This window comes from Canis lupus, chromosome 21, assembly GCF_003254725.2.
Source record: "Canis lupus dingo isolate Sandy chromosome 21, ASM325472v2, whole genome shotgun sequence".
In the NCBI taxonomy this organism is placed as follows: domain Eukaryota; kingdom Metazoa; phylum Chordata; class Mammalia; order Carnivora; family Canidae; genus Canis; species Canis lupus.
This window is the reverse complement of record NC_064263.1, coordinates 17,997,650-18,021,790: the sequence shown is the minus strand read 5'-3', so window position 1 is coordinate 18,021,790 and position 24,141 is coordinate 17,997,650. Positions and strand designations below refer to the sequence as shown.

The window sequence follows — 24,141 nt, the reverse complement described above, 5'->3', positions numbered from 1 at the left end:
TGATGATGATGATGATGATGACTGATGATGCTATTTACCCAGTCTTACCCTTAAAAAATATAAGTGATTTATTAAAACAAATATTTACTATGGTATGTTATAGTTCAAATAGTTTGTATTTTCTCAGGACTCAAAAGCAAAGCAGTCTCTGCTCTTGTAGACCTTTTAGTCACAAGAGATTATATATCTATAAAATGTCATTTACAAATAAACTCTTACTCATTTAAAATGGTATCAATAGCCAAATTATGTCTTCAGTCAAATTTTTAATGACAAACATATACCTGGATTATTGCTGATTATTTTAGTGAATTCCTATATCCTTTTGGACATTTTATTGCTACCTGGCATTATCAAGAAAACAAATTTTAGGGCTGTGTGTTTGAGAAATTTTAACAAATTACTTCAGAGAAAATTGTTTCCCTGTTCATCAGGTTTTATATATCAGAAAGAATACCTAAACCAGATAGAAATTCTTCAAATGCAAGAGGGAATGATTTTAGTCCCAGAAGCAAGTCTTTGATACAACAATTCTTGACATTTGAATTCATCACAATATAACTGCTTGGGAAATAGCTGCTTACCTATCAAACTTAAATGTACTCTCTCATTCATAAGAAGTGTTCAATCACATGTTAGTTTCTTATGTTTCCAGTTCAGTACCAGAAATAAGCCATTATTTTGCTCTTGATTTAAAATACATATTTATGCACTTCTTATGAATTACTTAATTTGGTGTTAAATGAAATACGGATATACTGGTACTGAAAAGAGTTCTTTTTGAAAGGTGAGAGGTAAAAGAATCAAAACCCATGGCTGCTTCTTTGGACCCATTAAATGGTTGTTCAGTTTCACCCACACAGCTAGTTAATGACTAGTTATTTCCAGACTAAATTTCAAAAGGTCCTTTATAGTATTTTTCTGCAATCTCCTATATTATTGTTCTCTCTAATATGACTACCAATCAGATGCTGCTTAATTGAGGTAACAAACACATGTGTCAAATGTTTTCAAGAGAAATATCTCAACAAATCCCATATACTTCATTTAAAAACTCAAACTAATTTTAAAATATATTAAGTAACCAAACATAATATCAAATACCCTTTCCACTTTAAAAACAGCATGTTTACATAAAAATGCACTTGTCTATACACAATGACTTGGTCTCTCACTTTGCAATTTCTGTATTTTCTATGCATTGATTTAATTTCTCTTCCACTTTTATTCATTCTAATTTCTCTAGGTTTTCATGGGCCATTTTCAAAAACTCATAACTTTTTTATTTTAGTATATTCACAACTGATACTTAGAATGTAGGTTATAATTGCTCAACATTATCATATTTGCTTGTGGTGATACCAAATAGCATTGTCTCATTTGCAAAATGAGTACTTAAAAGAAAAATGCTACAGGAACAAATCAACTTTATTATAACATGTTAATAGGCCGGTAAGGTGGTATTGAATAAGTCTACTTAAGTCTACTTTAACTCTTATATTTCCTTTTGTATTCTCCAAAGGAGATGGTTAAAAATGTATTGCTAACACATCTGTGTAAAAGAAAACTATTAAATAGACATTAATATAAATCTGTTTCTAAATCATAATTAAAACTTATATGTAATTGTATTTTCAATGGCTCTCCCAAGATATATTGCATTATTCAATGAAGTAATATGAGAGATGAAAACACCAACAATTCCTCTTGAATAAGCCATCTGATTTATTATACATTTAAGTCAAGAATAAATTCTTTCTGCTGTATTGCTTCTCAGCTAAGTTACACAGATTCATAAGGAGCATAGACCCACAGAATGTCTAAATTATTTATTAGAAAAGAAACAAGATTTCCCTTGGTTTATGTTAAAACCTGTGACTTCACAGTGATGGTTTTTCAAATTGAATGATATGTGAATAGCGACAGAAAATGCCAACTGCCATTAAAATTGTCAAATCAACTATCAAAAAATACTCAGTTTGCAATTAGCTCCCAGATACAATTAAGTTCTAGTAAACTTGATTATTAAATGTGCATACTACAATACTAGGAAACCTAACATTTTCTGACTGGATTTTATTACTTTGATACATCAAAGAAACTAAATACTTAATACCATTCAAATTCTGGAACAAGAATGAGTCATTCATTTCCATATTTCTAAGGATTATATGAGAAGAAAATTTCAGATGCATTCCATATTTTTCATGGAGTGCTAAGAAATTTTAAAAATATAAAATCTAAGCAAATTACATTGTTTATAGAAGTTAAAATCCATTGTCCCTGTCAAGCTAGCTTTCCTATTTTTCCTTCTTTTCTTTATTCATATGGATCCTCATTTTCCTCTAAGATATGATTCATTGACAACACAAAGACTGAGCGTTCTCCAAATTACTTAATTCAATTATTTTTGCCACTTTGCAGATTAAACTGTTTCACCTCTCATTTTATTTAGTGATGAATAAATAAAAATATTTCTCTATGAACTTCATCTGCAGGTTAAGAGTAGAATATCATAATCCCCATAAGTCATAGGTTTGGTTTCTAACGTTGAGAACTGGGGTACCAGAATATCTACTTTTAAAAAATGCATCATATTAAGAGATATGTGGTCACTTACCAGTCAGTTTACACCTTATCACCCATCTCCAAACAAAATCGACACTGAAAGAATTAAAAAATATTAATTAAAAGATAAAAGCAAAAATATAAAAACTGACTATATCATAGTAAAGTTAGAAATAATACTGTTAAAGCTATATTATTACAGCTACTAAATATACACATGGTATTAAGATAAAGTGCATTTCAATGACATAATGATCATAGAATCTCCATAGATAGGCTAATTTATACAAACTAATCTTCATTTATACCAAAGACATAAATTCAGTGAATTTTTTTTAAAGGTACCAGCTAGGGTTAGAATGCATTAAAGATGAAAATAATTCCAGTTAGCATCTATGCTGATTTGTTGCCCAAGTAGATATGATAAAAATAGAGATAGTCAAAAAATTATAAAATACCTATGAATAAACTTAACCAAGGAGGTGAAAGACCTGTACTCTTCAAACTATAAATTACTGATGAAAGAAATTACAAATTACACAAACAAATGGAAAGATGTTTCATGTTCATGTGCTGGAAGAACAAATTTTGTTAAAATATCCATACTACCCAAAGCAATCTATAAATTTACTGCACTCTACACCAAAATACCAGTTGTATTTCTCACAGTGCTATAATAAACAACCCTAAAATTAGTATGGAACCACAGAAGACCCCAAATAGCCAAAGAAATCTTGAAAAGGAACAAAACTTGAGGTATCATAATCCCAGATTTCAAGATATACTGTGAACCTGTAGTAATCAAAACAATATGTGCAAAAAGGATCAACAGAATAGGATAGAAATCCCACAGATGAATCCACACCTATATGGTCAATTAATCTTCAACAAAAGAGGCAAGAATATTCAATGAGAAAAAGTGTCTTTGACAATAAGTGATGGGAAGACTGGACAGATACGTGCAAAAGACTGAAACTGGACCACTTCCTTACACCACAAAAATAAACTCAAACACCTAAATGTGAGATCTGAAACCATAAAAATCCTAGAAGAGAACATAGGCAGTAATTTCTCTGACATGGGCCACAGCAACATTTTTCTAGGTGTGTCTCCTAAAGCAAGGGGAAAAAGGCAAAAATAAACTATTGGGACTACATCAAAGTAAAAATCTTCTGCACAGCAAAAGAAACAACCAACAAAACTAAAAGACAGCCAACTGAATGGGATAAGATATTTACAAGTAAAATATCCAATGAAAAGTTAGTAGCCAAAATTTATAAAGAACTTACACAACTCAACACCAAAAAACAAATAATCCAGGCAGAAGACATGAACAGACATGTATCCAAAGAAGACATAGAGGTATTCAATAGACACATGAAAAAATGCTCACCATCACTCATCATCAGGGAAATGTAAATCAAAACTACAATGAGATATCACCTCACACCAGTCAGAATGGTTAAAATAAAAATGAAAGAAGCAATAGGTGTTGGTCAGGATGTGGAGAGAAAGAAACTTTCATCCGTGTTGGTGGAAATACAAACTGGTACAGCCTTTATGGGAAGACAGTATGGAGGTTCCTCAAAAAATTGAAAATAGAATTACCATATGATCCAATAATTCCACTACTATTATCTAAAGAATATTAAAACAATAATTTGAAAAGGCATATGTATCCCTGTTTATAGCAGCGTTATTTATAATAGCTAAGTTATGGAAGCAGCCCAAGTGTTCTCTGCTAGATGAATGGATGCAGAAGATGTTCTTGAAATGAAAGGACATATTACGTCAAAAAGATGAAATCTTGCCATTTGCATCAACGTAGATGGATGTAAAGAGTATAAAGCTAAGTGAAATAAATAATACAGAAAAAGATATATACCATATGATTTCACCCAAACAAATGAACAATGGAAAAAAGAAACAAACCAAGAAACAGACTCTTAACTAAAGAAAAGTTATGGTCATCCAAAGGGGAGGTTGGTGGAGTGATGGGTGATATAAGAAAAGGGGATTAATAGTACACTCATCATGATGAGCACTGAATAATGTATAGAATTGCTGAATCACTATATTGTACACCTAAAACTAATATAGCACCTTATTTTTACTATACTGGAATTTAAATACAGATGGTCATATGTATCATAGCTTTAAAAAATAAAACATATATTACATGGGGATTGGCAAACTTCTTATCTAAAGAGACAGTAAATATTTTCGGCTTCACAGGCATGCAGTATCTTTCTCAACTACTCTATGTATGTAAAGGAATAGGTATGAGTGTGCAATCAAACTTTATTGACAAAATCAGCCAGCTGGCAATTATTTGGCCCCATGCCACAGTTTGCTGACTCCTGAAAAAACACATGGAGTATTCCAACTCAGAAATATCAATCCTAACACACAAAGACAAATGAAATATAGAGAATTTCTTGGACTGAATAATTAGAACCCTTAGCTTAAAAATAAACTATGTGATTTAAAATAATCCTATAAAAAAAACCTGCAGAGGTCTTTCAAATGATGAAATAGGACACTCAGAATAATTGTTTCTAATACTTACAGTAAATATTAAAAATACATTATGAAGTATATACCTAACATATTATAGTAAATAGGAAATTTCATATTTTAAAAGAATAAAGACAATTATTTGTTAATTTTTATGTATGCTTTAAAAAAAATAGGCTAAGTAATAGAAGATTCCTGGGACCTAACATTTTCTTGTAGATTAGGGAATTCATGAGGAAATAAATGCAGAAGAATAACAGATTGGAATTAGAATCATAATGCCAACCTTAAGATCCTTGGAAATGAGTTGAAAAGATCAAAGTATTATTCCAGATAAAGGTCTGATACCAATTTGGAAGGGAATTGTGAGGGGCTGCCTAAAATAGTTTTATTATTTGATCATTAATTAATCAATATGTAATACTGCTTAAAACAAGAGAACAGATTGATTTGCAAACATAACCAGGTATTGGGCACCTGGATGGTTCAGTCAGTTAAAGTGTTAAGACTCTTGGTTTCAGCTCAGGTCCTGATCTCAGGGTTGTGAAATTTAGCCCCTGGTTGGGCACAATGCTAGGTGTGAAGTCTGCTTAAGATTCTCCCTCTCCCCCAGGCCCTATCCCCTCTCTCCCTCTCTAAAAATAAAGAAGCAAACAAATAAATAAGATGTTAAAAAACAAACAAACAAACAAAATCAGGTATTCAGGGAGGTATTAATTTTACTGTTTTTGGCAATATGAGATAACATCAAACTGGGAAATGGCTTATGCAGAAGAGAAACAATTATATTTGTGACAGAAGGGGTTAGCAACAAGAATTTTTACTAGTATTTCACAGTTGGAACTAAATGAAAAAAAATTTGTTTTTTAGTTTCTGAAAGTAGTTGTGTGTGTGATAGATAGACCTTAAAATTAATTTCAGTATTTAGTGAACATCTACCCAAACCCACACAAGTATATACCTACTTCTACTCCATGTGGCTATTTTATGTTTTGTTTTGTTTTTCAAGATTTTATTTATTTATTCCTCAGAGAGAGAGAAGCAGAGACATAGGCAGAAGGAGAAACAGGCTCCATGTTGAGAGCCCAATGTGGGACTCAATCCTGAGTCTCCAGGATCACACCCCTGGGCTGAAGGCGGCGCTAAACCGCTGAGCCACCAGGGCTGCCCTATTTTCTGTTTTGAATGGGTAGATCATTCTAGTAATTTCACCTTTACACTCAAAAAAATGGTTCTATTTCTCAGAGTAAACAAGTATTAAGGAAGCATATCTGACAAATATAAATAATGGATTTCTTGCTCTCTTCATTCATTACTACCAGTTATGGTCCAAACGTGTCTAATATTCATATGGTGGATTTCTAACCCTCAGTACCTCAGAATGTGCTGTACTTGGAGACATTCCTTTACAGAGATAATTAATTTTTATTAAAGATTTTATTTATTTTTTGATGAGAGACACACAGAGAGAGGCAGAGACATAGGCAGAGGGAGAAGCAGGCTCCCCACAGGGAGCCCGATCTGGGACTTGATCCCAGAACCCCAGGATCATGACCCGAGCCAAAGGCAGACATTTAGCCACTGAGCCAGCCAGGCACCCCCAGAGGTAATTAAAATTAAATTAAATGAGATCATTAGAGTGATCCAATAAGGACACCTGATCCAATATGACTGGTGTCCTTATAGGAAGAATAAACTCAGAGACAAACATGAACACACACAGAATACCATCTGAAGACAGAAAAAAAAAAAAAAAGTTATCTACACGCCAAGGAGACAGGCCTCAGAGAAAACTAAAACAAAAACACAACACACTGGTGATTTTCCAAAGTTTATAGGCTATGGAAAGCCCACCTAAGTGGGTAGTTTACTCTTTGTTTCAACAAATGTTTATTGATTGCCTGCTATGTTCCAGAGACATTTCTTGTTATTTAGGATACAACAGTGAACAACACAGACTAAACCTGCTTCCTTGAGTTTATATTCTAACACTGGGTGATGGACAGTAAACAATAATCGTAATAGGCAATCCCATTACATAATATAAGATTAAAATTATTAGGCAGAAAAGAAAAAGTATAGCAGGGTAATGGGATTGGGGATAGGGTGGAAGTTGACAGGGAACAAGGTAGGAGGCAGCTTGCAATTTTAAATTGGGCGATCAAGGTAGGCTCATCGACATCTGAGCAAATAATTGAAAGAGATAAGGGAGCTAACTAGAAACCTATTCCTGTAAAGATTGATTCAAAGAGAGAATTCTAGTACAGGCCTTAAATTTTAAGACTGGAACCTGCCTGATTTTTTTGAGAAAGAGCAAGGTGACAAGTGTGATTGCAGTAGAGTGAATGAAGGAGAAAATAGTAGGATAGGAATGTAGGCAAATAAGGGAAGGTGAGGGAGGCAGATCTGGTTAGGAGGGCCTTGCAGGCTACTGATTTTAATCTAAGTATAATGAAAAGCATCACAGGGTTATTTTTGTTGTTGTTTTTGTTTGTTTGTTTTAAAGGAAAAAATCGAGGCACCTGGGGAACTCAGTGGTTGAGCGTCTGCCTTTGGCTTAGGTCATAATATCCAGGGTACTGGGATCACGTATAATCAGATTCCCCACAGGGGAACCTGCTTCTCCCTCTGCCTTTATCTCTGCCTCTCTCTGTGTCTCTCATGAATAGATAAATAAAATCTTTAAAAAAAATAAAGGAAAATATTTTGTTACTTTTAAATTCAGGTTAAAAGTATTGGTAGTATTGGTTTTAATTCATCACTTATATAAAACACTCAGTGCTCATCCCAACAAGTGCCTCCTCTTAATGCCCACCACCCTGTTACTCCACCCCCTCCAGCAACCCTTAGTTGCTGTTGTTTTCTACAGTTAAGAGTCTCTTATGATTTGTCTCACTCTCTGTTTTTATTTTCTTTCCCTTCCCCTATGCTCATCTGTCTGTTTTTTTAAATTCCACATGAGTGAAATTATATGATTTTTTGTCTTTGATTTCACTTAGTTCCATCCACATTGTTGCAAATACCAATATTTCATTCTTTTTGGTGGCTGAGTCCTATCCCATTGACATCTTCTTCATTCATCAGTCAATGGACATTTGGGCTCTTTCCTGATTTGGCTGTTGTTGATAGTGCTGCTGTAAGTATTGGGGGTACATGTGCTCCTTTGAATCAGTATTTTTGTATATTTTTAATAGGTACCTAGCAGTGCAATTGCTGAGTCATAGGGTGGTTCTATTTTCAACTTATTGAGGAATCTTCATACTGTTTTCCAGAGTGGCTGCACCAGTTTGAATTCCCATCAACAATGCAAAAGTGTTTTCCTTTCTCTATATTTTTGGCAACATCTGTTGTTTTCTGGGTTGTTAATTTTAGCCATTCTGACTGGTGTGAGTTGGTATCACATTGTGGTTTTGATTTGTATTTTCTTGATGATGAATGATGTTGAGCATTTTTTGATGTGTCTGTAGGACATTTGTATGTCTTCTTGGGGGAATGTCTGTTCATATCTTCTGCTGATTTCTTGACTGGATCATTTATTATTTGGGTCTTGATTTTTATGAGTTCTTTATAGATTCTGGGTACTAGCCCCTTATCCAATATATTATTTGCAAATATCTTCTCCCATTCTGTCAGTTGTCTTTTAGTTGTTTTGATTATTTCCTTCGCTGCGCAGAAGCTTTTTATCTTGTTGCGGTCCCAATAGTTCATTTTTGCCTTTGTTTCCCTGGCCTCTAAAGAAATGTCTAGTAAAAGTTACTGCAGCCAAGGTCAAAGAGGTTTCAGCCTATGTTCTCCTCAAGCAATTTGATGGTTTCCTGTCTCGCATTTAGGATTTTCATGCATTTTGAACGTATTTTTGTGGACCATGTAGGAAAGTGAGTTTCATTTTTCTGCATGTTGCTGTCTAGTTTTCCCAACATCAATTGTTGAAGAGACTTTTTTCCATTGGATATTCTTTCCTGCTTTGTCAAAGATTAGTTAACCATATAGTTGTGGGTCTATTTCTGGGGTTCTCTATTCTGTTCCGTCATTCTATGTGTCTGTTTTGTGACCATACTAACTTGATCCTTATAGCTTTGTAATACAGCTTTACAACTGGGACTATGATGCCTCCCACTTGGCTTTACTTTTTCAATGTTACTGTTCTCTATTTGGGGTCTTTTCTGGTTCCATATAAATTTTAGGATTGTTTGTTCTAGGTCTGTGAAAAGTTCTGGTGTTACGTTGATAGGGATTGGATTGAATGTGTAGATTACTTTGGGTAGTATACATTTTAACAATAGTTGTTCTTCCAATCCATGAGCATGGGAGGTTTTTCCATTTCTTTCTGTCTTCTTCAATTTCTTTCATAAGTGTTCTATAATTTTCAGCATACAGATCTCTTATTTATTTGGTCGGATTTAACCTAGGTATCTTATAGTGTTTGGTGCAATTATAAATGGGACTGATTCCTTGATTTCTCTTTCAACTGCTTCATTATTGGTGCATACAAATACAGATTTCTCTACATTGATCTTATATCCTGTGCCTTTGCTGAATTCATAGAACTTATGTTCTAGCAATTTTTAGTGGAATTTTTCAGGTTTTCTACATAGAATATCATGTCATCTGTGAAGAGTATAAGTTTGACTTCTTTCTGGCTAATTTGGATCTCTTTTGTTTCTTTTTGCTGCCTGATTTGGCTAGGACTTCCAGTTGAACAACACTAGTGAGAGTGGGCATCCCTGTTATATTCTTAACCTTAGGGGAAAAACTGAAAGTCTTTCAGTTAATCTGTGGGTCACAGATATTAGCTGTGGGTCTTTCATACATGACCTTTATTATATTGAGGCATGTTTGTTCTATCCCTACGTTCTTGAGGGTTTTATCAAGAAAGGATACTGTATTTTGTCAAGTACTTTCTCTGCATCTATTAGAGGATCATATGGTTCTTAACCTTTATTGATGTGGTATATCACATTGATTGACTTGCAGATATTGAAACTACTCCTGCAGCCCAGGGATAAATCCTATTTGGTCATGCTGAATAAGACTTTTAATGTACTGTAAGGTTAGATTAGCTAGTACCCTGATGAGAATTTTTGCATCCATGTTCATCAAGGATATTGGTCTGTAATTTTTAGTGGGGTCTTTGGTTTTGAAATTATGGTAATTCTGGCCTCATAGAATGAGTTGAGAAGTTTCCCTTCCATTTCTATTTTTTGGAACATTTCAGAGGAATAGGTATTAATTCCTCTTTGAATGTTTGGTAGAATTCCCCTGGGAAGCTATTTGGCCCTGGACTCTTGTTTGTTGGGGAGATTTTTGATTACTGACTCAATTTCTTTGCTGGTAATGGGTCTGTTCAAATATTCTATTTCTTCCTATTTTAGTTCTGGTACTTTATAGTTTCTAGGAATTTATGCATTTCTTCCAGATTGCCCAACTTATTGGCATATAAATGTTCACAATATTCTATTATAATTGTTTGTATTTCTGTGGTGTTAGTTGTAATTGCTCCTCTTTCACTTATGATTTTATTTAGTTGAGTCTTTTCTCTTTTTGATAAGTCTGGCTAGGGGTTTATTCTTTCAAAGAACCAGGTCTTAGCTTTGTTTGTTGTACTGCATTTTTTCTGTTTCATTATTTTCCTGCTCTAATCTTATTTCCCCTCCTCTGCTAATTTTAGGCTTCATTTGCTATTCTTTTTCCAGCTCCTTTATGGGTTTGGTTAGCTTGTGTATTTGCTAATTTTGTTTCCTGAGGAAGGGCTGTATTGCTATATACTTCCCTCTTAGGACCACCTTTGCTATGTCCCAAAGGTTTTAAGCTATAGTATTTTCATTTTCATTTGCTTCCATGTATTTTTTAATTTTTTTTCTTTAATTTTCTGATTAACTCATTCTTCAGTAGGATGCTCTTTAACCTCCATGTATTTGTGATCTTTCCAAGTTTGTTCTTGTGATTGACTTCATGCTTCATGGCATTGTGGTCTGAAAATATGCATGGTATGATCACAGTCTTTATGTACCTGCTGAGGCCTGATTTGTGACCCATTCTATGATCTATTCTGGGGAATATTCCATGTGCACTCAAAAAGAATGTATATTCTGCTCCTCTAGGATGAAATGCTCTGAATATATCTGTTAACTCCATCTGGTTCTATGTGTCATTCAAGCCATTGCTTCCTTGTTGATCTTCTGCTTAGATTATCTGTCCATTGCTAGGAGTAAGATGTTAAAGTCCCCTACTATTATTGTATTATTATCAACGAGTTTCTTTAAGTTTGTTTTTGATTTCTATATTTGGCTTCTCCCAAGTTGGGGGCATAAATATTTATAATTGTTAGATCTTCTTATTGGATAGACTCCTTTATTATGATAGAGTGCCCTTCTTCATCTCTTATTAGTTATTAATTGATTTATACATTTGGCTGCTCCCAAATTGGGGGCATATTTACAATTATTAGATTGTCTTGTTGGATAGACTCCTTTATTATGATATAGTGCCCTTCTTCATCTCATTATAGTCTTTGGTTTAAATTCTAGCTTGTCTAATATAAGTATGACTATTCTAGCTTCCTTTGGATATCCATTAGCATGATAGATGGTCTCTACCCCCTCACTTTCAATCTAAAGGTGTCTCTAGACTCACCAAAATGAGTTTCTTTTAAGCAACATATTGATTGTGGGGTTGATTTCTGGCCCTACTATATATTAGGCATCTTTTTCAACAAAATAGTGCTGTGCTTAAGAGCTCAAGTCCGAAGGCTTATGTTCCTTTATGTGAAAGCTGACTCTTTCACTTGCTGAGTAAGTTTGAGCAATTTACTTTGACCCTCTAATCCTCAGTATCTTCATTATATAATTGGGATAATAAACTTAATTACCAGAGAGAGACAAAGTGGTGGAGGGAGAAAGAATGTATTACATCTGTTAAAGCCTATTAAGCAGTATCAGCTCAGCACCAAACATTTGGCAGGCGTGGTAAATTGAATTAATGGCTCCAATGCCTCCTCCCTCCCCATAGCCACACCCTTTGCCATGTAATTTTGTAGTTGCTCCTTCTAAAGAGGAAGAGGATATTTTTTTACTCCTCCTCCTCAACTTTGGGTTGAGCCCTTGACTTACTTTGGCCTATAGAATGATATAGAAGTGACAGAGTGATGATTTTAAGCCTATTCCTTAAGAGGCTTCAAGAATTTCTGCTTTTCCTTTTGCACCTCTTTCCTGTCCCTGGATTCCCCTGAAGATGAGAGCATTGTGGAGCAGAGCACCTCCATCTGATCCTTGACCCACAGCAAGAAGTAGAGCAGCTTTAGCTACCACACCCTGGAGCAGAACTGCCCAGAGCCCAGAGTAACCCCGACCAATCACAAGACATGTGGGTAAGAACAAACAACTGGTGTTATTAGTGGCTGAGTTTGGGGATTCTTTGTTGCACAGTTATAGCTAGTGATAGAGTAGGCAATGACTAATCCTAGCCTATTTCCTTAAAGTTTTGATTAAAACAAAAAACACCCTATCTGTCAATTGAATTGCCTTCCTTCACTATATAGCTTTAAATACTTTAATGCTGAGAACAAATTGGGAGTTAAGACACAGGTCAAATTCTACAAAACAAATACCAAATCCTACACTACACCAATCCAAGTATCACTTAATTCTTCCCTCTATAAGTTATAGAATACCTTAGAGAGTTCCGTAAGTGCTAGAAAGCTTCAAATAAGCTTGCCAGTCAGAGCCAATGAGTTTGAACAATATCCTTGACTATATCAGAGCATTCTCTCTTACTCATTGTAAATACAATAGGGGATTGAACTGCTTTAAGCCAATTCTCTCCAAATTAAATATGCTAAAAGAAAAGACAAAACATTCTCCAGTGTGTGTTGGTGTATGCGTTGCTCTCACTGAGGCTATTACTATATTTTAGATAATTTTTAAGTGTTATACAGAGAGAGAATGTGTCTATCATTATTTGTGGATTCTGTGTTTATAAATTTGTGTACTAGCTAAAAAATATATGTAATGCCCAAAATCAATATATGTGAGATTTTCAGTCATTTGTAGACAGCACTAAGTAGTGAGAATTTTGAGTCACCTGGTGACTGGTGAGCCTGTTCCCAACTGAAGTCGAACAAGGAAGTTTTCTGCCTTATTTCAGCACTCATATTAGAAACAAGTGAGTCCTCTTCATGGTCTATTTAGTGCCATGTTTTTCTCATTTTTGTGCTTTTTATTGGTGATTTCACTGTTCAAAATGGCCCCCAAGTGTAGTTCAAAAGTGCTATCAAGGCTCTGATGTGCCTTATAGAGAAAATATGTAAGTTAGGTAGGCTTTGTTCAGGCATGAGTTACAGTGGTGTTAACCATGATTTAGTGTTAACAAATCAACAATATATAATAAGGTTTCTTCACACATAAAACAAGGTTATATGTTGATTAGTTGACAAAAATATTGTGACCCGAGGTTCATAGAACCTAATCTTATATTTTTCCTAGGAGTACTGGTTTAGTATCTGCTAGTTTAATATTTGTCAAACTATAAAATAAACATATAGCAAATTGTGAGACTTGACTATGTATACATGTATATTTGTGTGGGTATGTATATATATTCATATACCTGCATATCTCCCTATATTGACCATATGTCTCCCTTAGGCCAGCATTTTAATTATATCTCCCAAAGGTTTGAATCACCAAAAAATTCTGTACAGAAAGAAGCTACTACTTTCTGTAAGGCAAACCAAGGACTTATCATGAGAAGATGGTGAGAGACAATTTTAACTGTATTAGTCACTCAGGTCTTTATTTTTTTATACTTCTCGGATTGTAACAAATAAGTGAGATTAACACCATGAGATTTAACAGGAGAAAAAAAGCCGAATGACTATCTGTCCCAGACTTATAAAGCAACCTTTCAAAAAGAGTTAAACATCTCATTAAAATAAGAATTATGAAAATATTTAGGGATGCCTGGGTGGCTCAGGGAGCCTGCTTCTCCCTCTGCCTGTGTCTCTGCTTCTCTCTCTGTCTCTCATGAATAAATAAAATCTTTAAAAAAAAATTAATGAAAGTATCAAGGGCAACCACTTATCCCTAAAATAACCATTTCTTCACTGGATTCCCCTGTCTTTTTAAACTTAAAGTACTTTCTATATCTCTCATTATTGCACGTAGACTCTATTGCATTAATCTTATTACCTTTGTCTTTGATTTCTCAGTCGCTAGCTCAGTGTCTGCCACACAGGGAGATCTCAGTTAATGTCATGAACTCTAATTATAGAATACTTAAGTGTTAGCACACTACAACAGAGCTTCACATACATTTTATATGCATATATAAGTGTGTGCATAATTTGTGCTATTTAAAAAGTAATATTAATCTCAGTATAAACTACCCCAAACCAAATACTTTACCTTACATTCCCTAGGAATTTCTTTTAAAATCTATCTCCATCTTACACCAGACCAGTTGTTGGAGGAGGGGATTGTGAGGGCATGACTGCTGATCAACCTGTGAGCTGGACCCAGGAAATTGGAGTCTCCTCACTTGTCCTTGGAATGTATGTTCGGTCCACTGTTCCCACAGCTGGAGTCATTATAAAGATGCAGCTGTGAGAGAGTAATGTGTTGTTGAGACCATCTGGAAGGTAGGTATACATGACTGAGTCCCACTAAGGCCTCTATATAAACCTTTTAAGGATCTCTCAGGTGGATCAAGAAATCTACTTTTCTTGTGGCCACCCAAAACAAGCCTCATGTAAGTTATCTTGTTTATTAAACCTGCCTCTCACCAGTCTAGGAGGTAGGAGGCAGGCCTGCCTCTTTCTTTGGCCTTTCCCTTGCCTTTTGTATATGGGACTGTTTTGTAAACCAACACTGGTATAGTGGAAAGAGCATGATCTTTGTTAAGTGGGTTTACATTCTGGTTCTACCATTTACCTATCATGAGACATCCAAAAAAGCTACAAAACTTTTCTCATCTTCAGCTTCTTAGTGGATAAAATGGGTAATAGAATAAAACTACCCATGAGAGAGCTGTGTGGATCGTGCCAAATCTTACATGTGAAGATCCCTGCATATGGTATCCACTCTATACATGCTAGTTTTTTTCCCCCTCGAAGGTCTTACTTATGTGCAGATCTTCAAATAGTTGAATGATAAATTTACTTCTCATAGAGATGATCATTGTTGTTGTTTTAATTTTCAGAAATGTAGGAATCTGGATTGCAGCTAGAGGGTTGTGAATTATAAAAAAAAAGTCTCTGCTATAGGCAATAATTTTAATGTTAATTAAATCCATCTGGAAGGAAAAGCAGGTGTTGAAATTGATCACTTAAGTACAGAAAGCAAAGGCTGTTTACTAAACTCTCCCTAAATTAATTTGGCTGAGCTTGTGGTTAAATTGCTTTCAAGTCACTTTTCTATAAATGCCTTATACCAAATGCTGAAATTGGAAAAAGAAGACCAAGCAGATTTTAATGAAATGTAACAAATTGGACTGAAAGGTCACCTAAAAATAAAAATTATATTTTAAAAATGAAAAAACAGTTTTGCTTCAATAGCAGGTGGAATTTGAGCAAAAACCTATGGCATTTCTCATGTGTTGTTCACAAATTACCTGAATTCAAATCAAAGTGCATGCACTACAAAAAATAGAGTCCTGCACTCTCTACCAGAGCAATTGAGCCAGATGTGCCAGGGAGTTCCAAGAATCTACATTTAACAAGTCAGGTAATTTTTATTCTCACTAAAACTTAACAGTCATTATCCTAAGGATGGAGAGGACTCAATTCACACAATAGTGATACACAGTCCTAGAAAGATAACAGATTAAGTATAATGGTTGTCTGAGAAGGTAAAACATAACATTGAAGCTTAGAAAATATCATTAAACAAATCCATGTTTACCATTTAAGGAAATACTGATACAAAGACAGCGTTCATGCAATTTCTTTGCCTTCTATCATCACCTAACTCCTTAATAGAAAGCCCAGATTCCCGAAACTTCTTTCCAAGGCTTTTCATAATCTAATTTGATTCTTCATTCTGCTCCAAACTGCAGTCCCAAGCCAACAGCATCAGTTACCCATACTTACAGAATCAGAAGTTCTGGGGACAGAACCCAGCAAACTGTGTTTTAGCAAGGCCTCTAGGTGATTTGATGCAGACTAGTTTGAACACTATATACCCTTCATGGTTCATCATGAGTCATCATACTGCAGTCAACTGTTATGAACAAGGCATTAGGTGTGAGACTAATGCGGGAAATATAGCTTTTTTTTTTTTTTTTTTCAAATGCTAGACAGGGTACAAGTTTAGTTGTAAAATGAGTAAGTTCTGGGGATCTAATATACAGCATGGTACCTATACTTAACAATACTGTATTGTATACTTGAAAGTTTCTATAAGAGTAGAGCTTTAATGTTCTCCCTATAGAAAAACAAAATGGTAGTTATGTGAGGTAAAGGATGCGTTAACTAACCTTACTGTGGCAAACATTTTACAACATGTATCAAAAAATTACATAGTACACCTTAAACTTACACAATGGTATATGTCAACTATATCCCATAACTAGAAACAAAAAGAAAATTACATGGGAAAAAAATTTTTTTTAAGATTTTAATAATTTATTTGACAGGGAGTGAGCAAGCGAGAGAGAGAGAGAGAGAGAGAGAGAGAACACAGAAGCCAGGGAAGAGTAAGAGGGAGAAGCGGACTCCAGCTGAGCAGGACGTTGGGACCTTGACCTAAGCTGAAGGCAGACACTTAACCAAGTCACCAAGACCACCCCATAAATTTTTTTTTGATAAAACACGCTAATGTCTCCAACTATGAAAGAACTGACACCTACTGGGTATTTACTACATGTTACTACCACTTCTGAGCGCTTTGCATTTATTATCCAATTAATCCTCACTACAATCTAAGGATACAGGTTTGATTATTATCACTGCTTTACACAATGACACTGCAGCACAGAAAGGTCAAGAACAACACCAAAGCCATATGGTAGCTAAGGGATGGAATCAGAAATTGAATTCAGACAGTCTGTCTCTACAGTTCACATTCTTCAGCACTCTATAAACTGCTTTCAGGAAATGTTAGCAATTCTCAAACACCACCTGAGGAAATCTTAGCCTTGACTGAGACAAAGACAATGCCCAAACCTGAGAAAAGAGTAGGATTTTAAATATCATAATAATATTTTTACACTAGGCTAGATTTATTCCTTATATCCTATCTTTTTTAAAATCATCTTAAAGCCTGCTTATCCTTAGGTTTCTATTAAAACAGTCATTATTACAAAGGCCTTTCAGCTGTGTGAACTTGAAGCAAAACAGTGTATCACAGGTTCATTTCCCTATATATAAAGATAACAATATTATTTAACCATGGAGAAATAGTATGAAGTGAGGGAATACATGTGAAAGTACATTTTAAACTTTAAAACATTAATTATATGCTTGTAATGTGGTGTCACAGTATTTTTCATACCAAAGGTTTCAGAATTTGTTGCTTGAAGCCTATCCCCTTTCACTGACCTTTTTATGCCACAATTAGCACTGTCTATATAGACTGGCTGCACAAAGTACTTTTTTTAAATCAACTCATTCATCAGATCTCAACTGTCACCCTCCACCTCACAGTAGAATATTCTTCAAATTTTCCTTACTGTAAAGATTAACCAATGATGCTTTTTTAAAATGTCATATTCTCTAGTGTCTCCCCTGGAAATTTTGATTATTTAGATCTGGCATGGGATACAGGATACTACAAAGTTTAAGAAATATCCAAAGTGATTGTTATAATAAGTTGAGGGTTGGAAACATTACAGTAAATATTAAGCTTTTCTAGAGATTTGAAAACAAAGACCGAAAATCCTCTTGGGGCACCTGGGTGGCTCAGTGGTTGAGTGCCTGCCGCTGGTTCAGGTCATGGTCCTGGGGTCCTGGGGTCCAGGGGTCCTGGGATTGAGTCCTGAATCAGGCTCCCTGCATAGAGCCTGCTTCTTCCTCTGCCTATGTCTTTGCCTCTCTGTGTCTATCATGAGTAAATAAATAAAATCTTTTAAAAAAATCCTCTCAATTGCTACCTAATATTAGCACAAAGATTATTTTTGGACATAGTTTGGTTTTTTGTTTGTTTTGTTTGTTGTATTTTCTGGGTTTTTTTGTTTGTTTGTTTTGGTTTTTTTTTTTTGTTTTTTTTTTTGTTTTTTTTTTTTTTTACTCCAATACATTTGCCAGAAATGGTAGAGAACTTTTTTTTTCTTCTGGAAGAAAGATATGTTTAAGTAAGGTATTAATTTGAATAGACAAAGTTATAAGAGAGTAACAACTTAGAAACTAAATCCCATTGGGTTAACACAATAAATATCTGCATCATTCACAGTGCATGTCTGTTGAGGGTTAGGAGAGACTGGAGGAATGAGAATGGACCATCTATTCCACATGGTGACTAAATGAACCAGAAAGAGTTTCTAGTACCTTGTAAGCAGGGAGTTGCAGCCTTTGGATTATCAAGGTAGGGGAAGGGAGAGACTGAAAGCTCAAATCTGAGTATATCCCTGCCTCAAGCCAGAAGTGACACACAATTCAATCCTTAGTTCATTGGCCGAAACAGTCAAATAGCATCATCAAAATGGAAGCAGCTTAGAAATGAAGAGTGACAAATGGAGTATTTTGTTAGCTTTACTATGTCTGCCTCAGTCTACTTTAAGTTCAATGAGTACTCTAAATAAGTAATCACCAATATTTAAGCAATTTAAAGCTACCCAGCAATCTGGAAAAGAAGAGAAAGCTCTAATGAAATTGGTCTCTCACCCCAAGGATTTAAAATTTACTTAAGACTGTAGTCGTGCAACTCATTAACTTGCAAGAAATGTGCATTAAAGATCTTAATGGTGTGATATATGCGTTAATTTCAACAGAAATGAACACCTTTAGTAAGGCAGAGTTTCATGTAAGAAATGGGATAAATTAGAACTACAATATTTAGAAAACCTCTGGGAATATGCTGGTATATCTTAAACTTTGAGGGAGTCACCATGAGAAAAATACAAATTATGCTTGTGTAATAACATATGGGCTAAGTAATTAAATTTAGTATATGATTCAGGAAAATACTATATGACTCAACATCATAGGAAAAGAAAGAAACCAATATTTTTAAGAACCTTCCATATGCAAGGACTCACCTATTCCTTTACCTATGTTATCTCTATTTTATCATTGACTAAGACCCTCAGAAGCAAGCATTATTCCCATTTTACAAATGAGATAAAAAATGTGAAGCAACTAGATTAACATTACACAATTAGTAAGTAGCAAAACTAAGATTCAAACCCATGTCTGAGGATCCGATGTTGTGTATGGGGATGTGTATATTTTTCCCATTATATTAAGTGATGCCATGCTAACTAACCTAGGATGTCCTTCATTAAAATATTGCTTTTATAAAAGATAAAGAATATGTGTAAAACACTTTACTAGTAATTTTTAATGAAATCATAACCCATTCACAGCATACTCAGGGATCTTGTGACAGATTCATGTATAACATTTCTTTGCTACAGGACCAGAAACACATAAAACAAATAGGCAAAAATCATTGAGGAATCTTCTTTTGAACACTCCTTCTCCCCCTTTTCCTCCTAAATTGCACAAGAATTGGCAGCTAATTAACAGCTCATTAGCAACATTGATAAACCATGTGACAAAAACAAATGCTGTGCTAACAGAAGGGAGAGCTTTCCAATGAATATGAAATAGAATATAGGATAAAATCCAATTGCTGAAATGACCTTCCTATAGATTTCCTAATGATTCTTGCCATATTTCATGATTTCTTAGTCATTCATGCATTCAGATATGTATTAATCACCATGTTTTTATTATTAATCACCATGTTAAAGGCAATGTGGTAATTTGTGGTATTCAAAATATGTGTCAAATACAATTCTTTCCTTCAAGAAGTTCATAACTTCATTTCCTTCTTGTAAATAATCTATGAAAATGGAATATGATCTTTTTAGGTAAAAGTTGGCATTACGTTGATAACTCACACATGCACATCTGACAATATATTTGCTGGTTAGACTGTTATTGAAGGAGGCATGGCTAAGAGGCTGGGAAAAAATTTTGATGTGTATGAAAATTGGGTCTCACAGATCAATTTGAAGCATCCTGAATAACTAGACTTAATTTTCATGCAAATCTGACCTGTTACTTTTTCAACTAAAAACATTCACTTATTATCCATTTCTGTTTTATTATAAATATATTTTTATTGGTGTTCAATTTGCCAACATATACAACAATACCCAGTGCTCATCCCGTCAAGTGCCCACCTCAGTGCCCGTCACCCAGTCAGCCCCGCACCCTGCCCACCTCCCCTTCCACCACCCCTAGTTCGTTTCCCAGAGTTAGGAGTCTTTCATGGTCTGTCTCCCTTTCAGATATTTCCCACTCATTTTCTCTCTTTTCCCCTTTATTCCATCTCACTATTTTTTATATTCCCCAAATGAATGAGACCATATAATGTCCCTTTCCGATTGACTTATTTCACTCAGCATAATACCCTCCAGTTCCATCTACGTCGAAGCAAATGGTGGGTATTTTTCGTTTCTAATGGCTGAGGAATATTCCATTGTACACATAGACCACAGCTTCTTTATCCATTCATCATTCAATGGACACCGAGGCTCCTTCCACAGTTTGGCTATTGTGGACATTGCCGCTAGAAACATCGGGGTGCAGGTGTCCCGGCGTTTCATTGCATCTGAATCTTTGGGGTAAATCCCCAGCAGTGCAATTGCTGGGTCATAGGGCAGATCTATTTTTAACTCTTTGAGGAACCTCCACACAGTTTTCCAGAGTGGCTGCACCAGTTCACATTCCCACCAACAGTGCAGGAGGGTTCCCCTTTCTCCACATCCTCTCCAACATTTGTGGTTTCCTGCTATGTTAATTTTCCCCATTCCCATTGTTGTGAGGTGGTATCTCATTGTGGTTTTGATTTGTATTTCCCTGATGGCAAGTGATGCAGAGCATTTTCTCATGTGCATGTTGGCCATGTCTCTGTCTTCCTCTGTGAAATTTCTGTTCACGTCTTTTGCCCATTTCATGATTGGATTGTTTGTTTTTTTGCTGTTGAGTTTAATAAGTTCTTTATAGATCTTGGAAACTAGCCCTTTATCTGATATGTCATTTGCAAATTCCTTCTCCCATTCTGTAGCTTGTCTTTGAGTTTTGTTGATGGTATCTTTTGCTTTGCAAAAGCTTCTTATCTTGATGAAGTCCCAATAGTTCATTTTTGCTTTTGTTTCTTTTGCCTTCATGGGTGAATCTTGCAAGAAGTTACTGTGGTTACTGAGTTCAAAAAGGGTGTTACCTGTGTTCTCCTCTAGGATTTTGATGGATTCTTGTCTCACATTAAGATCTTTCATCCATTTTGAGTTTATCTTTGTGTATTCACACAAAAGATGTGCAAGAGAGTGGTCTAGTTTCATTCTTCTGCATATGGATGTCCAATTTTCCCAGCACCATTTATTGAAGAAACTGTCTTTTTTCCAGTGGATAGTCTTTCCTGCTTTGTCGAATATAGTTGACCATAAAGTTCAGGGTCCACTTCTGGATTCTCTATTCTGTTCCATTGATCTATGTGTCTGTTTTTGTGCCAGTACCACACTGTCTTGATGACCACAGCTTTGTAGTACAACCTGAAATCTGGCATTGTGATGCCTCCAGCTATGGTTTTCTTTTTTAATATTCCCCTGGCTATTCGGGGTCTTTTCTGATTCCACACAAATCTTAAAATATTGTTCCAACTCTCTGAAGAAAGTCCATGGTATTTTGATAGGGATTGCATTAAACGTGTAAGTTGCCCTGGGTAACATGGACATTTTCACAATATTAATTCTTCCAATCCATGAGCATGGAATAGTTTTCCATATTTTTGTGTCTTCCTCAATTTCTTTCAGAAGTGTTCTGTAGTTTTGAGGGTATAGATCCGTTACCTCTTTGGTTAGGTTTATTCCTAGGTATCTTATGCTTTTGGGTGCAATTATAAATGGGATTGACTCCTTAATTTCTCTTTCTTCAGTCTCATTGTTAGTGTATAGGAATGCCACTGACTTCTGGGCATTGATTTTGTATCCTGCCACACTGCCAAATTGCTGTATGAGTTCTAGCAATCTTGGGGTGGAGTCTTTTGGGTTTTCTATGTAGAGTATCATGTCATCTGTGAACACGGAGAGTTTGACTTCTTTGCCAATTTGAATGCCTTTTATTTCTTTTTGTTGCCTGATTGCCGAGGGTAGGACTTCTAGTACTATGTTGAATAGCAGTGGTGAGAGTGGACATCCCTGTCTTGTTCCTGATCTTAGGGGAAAGGCTCCCAGTGTTTCCCCATTGAGAATGATATTTGCTGTGGGCTTTTCGTAAATGGCTTTTAAGATGTTGAGGAATGTTCCCTCTATCCCTACACTCTGAAGAATTTTGATCAGGAATGGATGCTTTATTTTGTCAAATGCTTTCTCTGCATCTATTGAGAGGATCATATGGTTCTTGTTTTTTTCTCTTGCTGATATGATGAATCACATTGATTGTTTTACGAGTGTTGAACCAGCCTTGCATCCCGGGGATAAATCCTACTGGGTCATGGTGAATAATCTTCTTAATGTATTGTTATATCCTATTGGCTAGTATCTTGTTGAGAATTTTTGCATCCATATTCATCAGGGATATTGGTCTATGAACAATCCACAAAAACAGGAACTGAATAGGTATCATGATGACACTAAACTCATATCTTTCAATAGTAACTCTGAATGTGAATGGGCTTAATGACCCCATCAAAAGGCGCAGGGTTTCAGACTGGATAAAAAAGCAGGACTCATCCATTTGCTGTCTACAAGAGACTCATTTTAGACATAAGGACACCTACAGCCTGAAAATAAAAGGTTGGAGAACCATTTACCATTCGAATGGTCCTCAAAAGAAAGCAAGGGTAGCCATCCTTATATCAGATAAACTAAAATCTATCACAAAGACTGTAGTGAGTGGTGAAGAGGGACACTATATCATGCTTAAAGGATCTATCCAAGAAGAGAACGTAACAATCATCAATATATATGTCCCGAATGTGGGAACTGCCAAATATATCAATCAATTAATAACCAAAGTTAAGCCATACTTAGATAGTAATACACTTATACTTGGTGACTTCAATCTAGCGCTATCTACACTCGATAGGTCTTCTAAGCACAACATCTCCAAAGAAACAAGAGCTTTAAATTAAACACTGGACCAGATGGATTTCACAGATATCTACAGATCTTTACATCCAAGCTCAACTGAATACACATTCTTCTCAAGTGCACATGGAACTTTCTCCAGAATAGACCACATATTGGGCCACAATTCAGGTCTGAACCGATACCAAAAGATTGGGATCGTTCCCTGCATATTCTCAGACCATAATGCCTTGAAACTAGAACTAAATCACAAGAAGAAGTTTGGAAGGATTTCAAACATGTGGAGGTTAAGGACCATCCTGCTAAAAGATGAAAGGATCAACCAGGAAATTAAGGAAGAATTAAAAAGATTCTTGGAAACTAATGAAAATGAATATATAACCATTCAAAATCTTTGGGATACAGCAAAAGCAGTCCTGAGGGAGAAATACATCGCAATACAAGCATCCCCCCAGAACCTGGGAAGAACTCAAATACAAAAGCTAACCTTACACCTAAAGGAGCTAGAGAAAAAAACAACAAATAGATCCTACACCCAGCAGAAGAAGAGAGTTAATAAAGATTCGAGCAGAACTCAATGATATAGAGACTAGAATAACTGGAACAGATCAACAAAACCAGGAGGTGGTTCTATGAAAGAATTAATAAGATAGATAAACCATTAGCCAGCCTTATTAAAAAGAAGAGAGAATAGACTCAAATTAATAAAATCAGGAATGAGAAAGGAGAGATCACTAAAAACACCAAGGAAATACAAACGATTTTAAAAACATATTATGAACAGCTATACGCCAATAAATTAGGCAATCT

At 35.3% G+C, this 24,141-nt stretch overlaps 1 protein-coding gene across 1 annotated transcript in view; it reads right to left on the bottom strand.

Annotated features, from left to right (window-relative positions):
- TENM4 (teneurin transmembrane protein 4) overlaps positions 1 to 24,141 on the bottom strand; it is a 2,722,049-nt gene that overhangs the window by 2,428,167 nt on the left and 269,741 nt on the right. Inside the window, exon 3 of the mRNA XM_049099077.1 lies at positions 2,621 to 2,664. The gene's annotated coding sequence lies outside the window, so the exon portion shown is untranslated. The remainder of the gene's footprint in view (positions 1 to 2,620; positions 2,665 to 24,141) is intronic.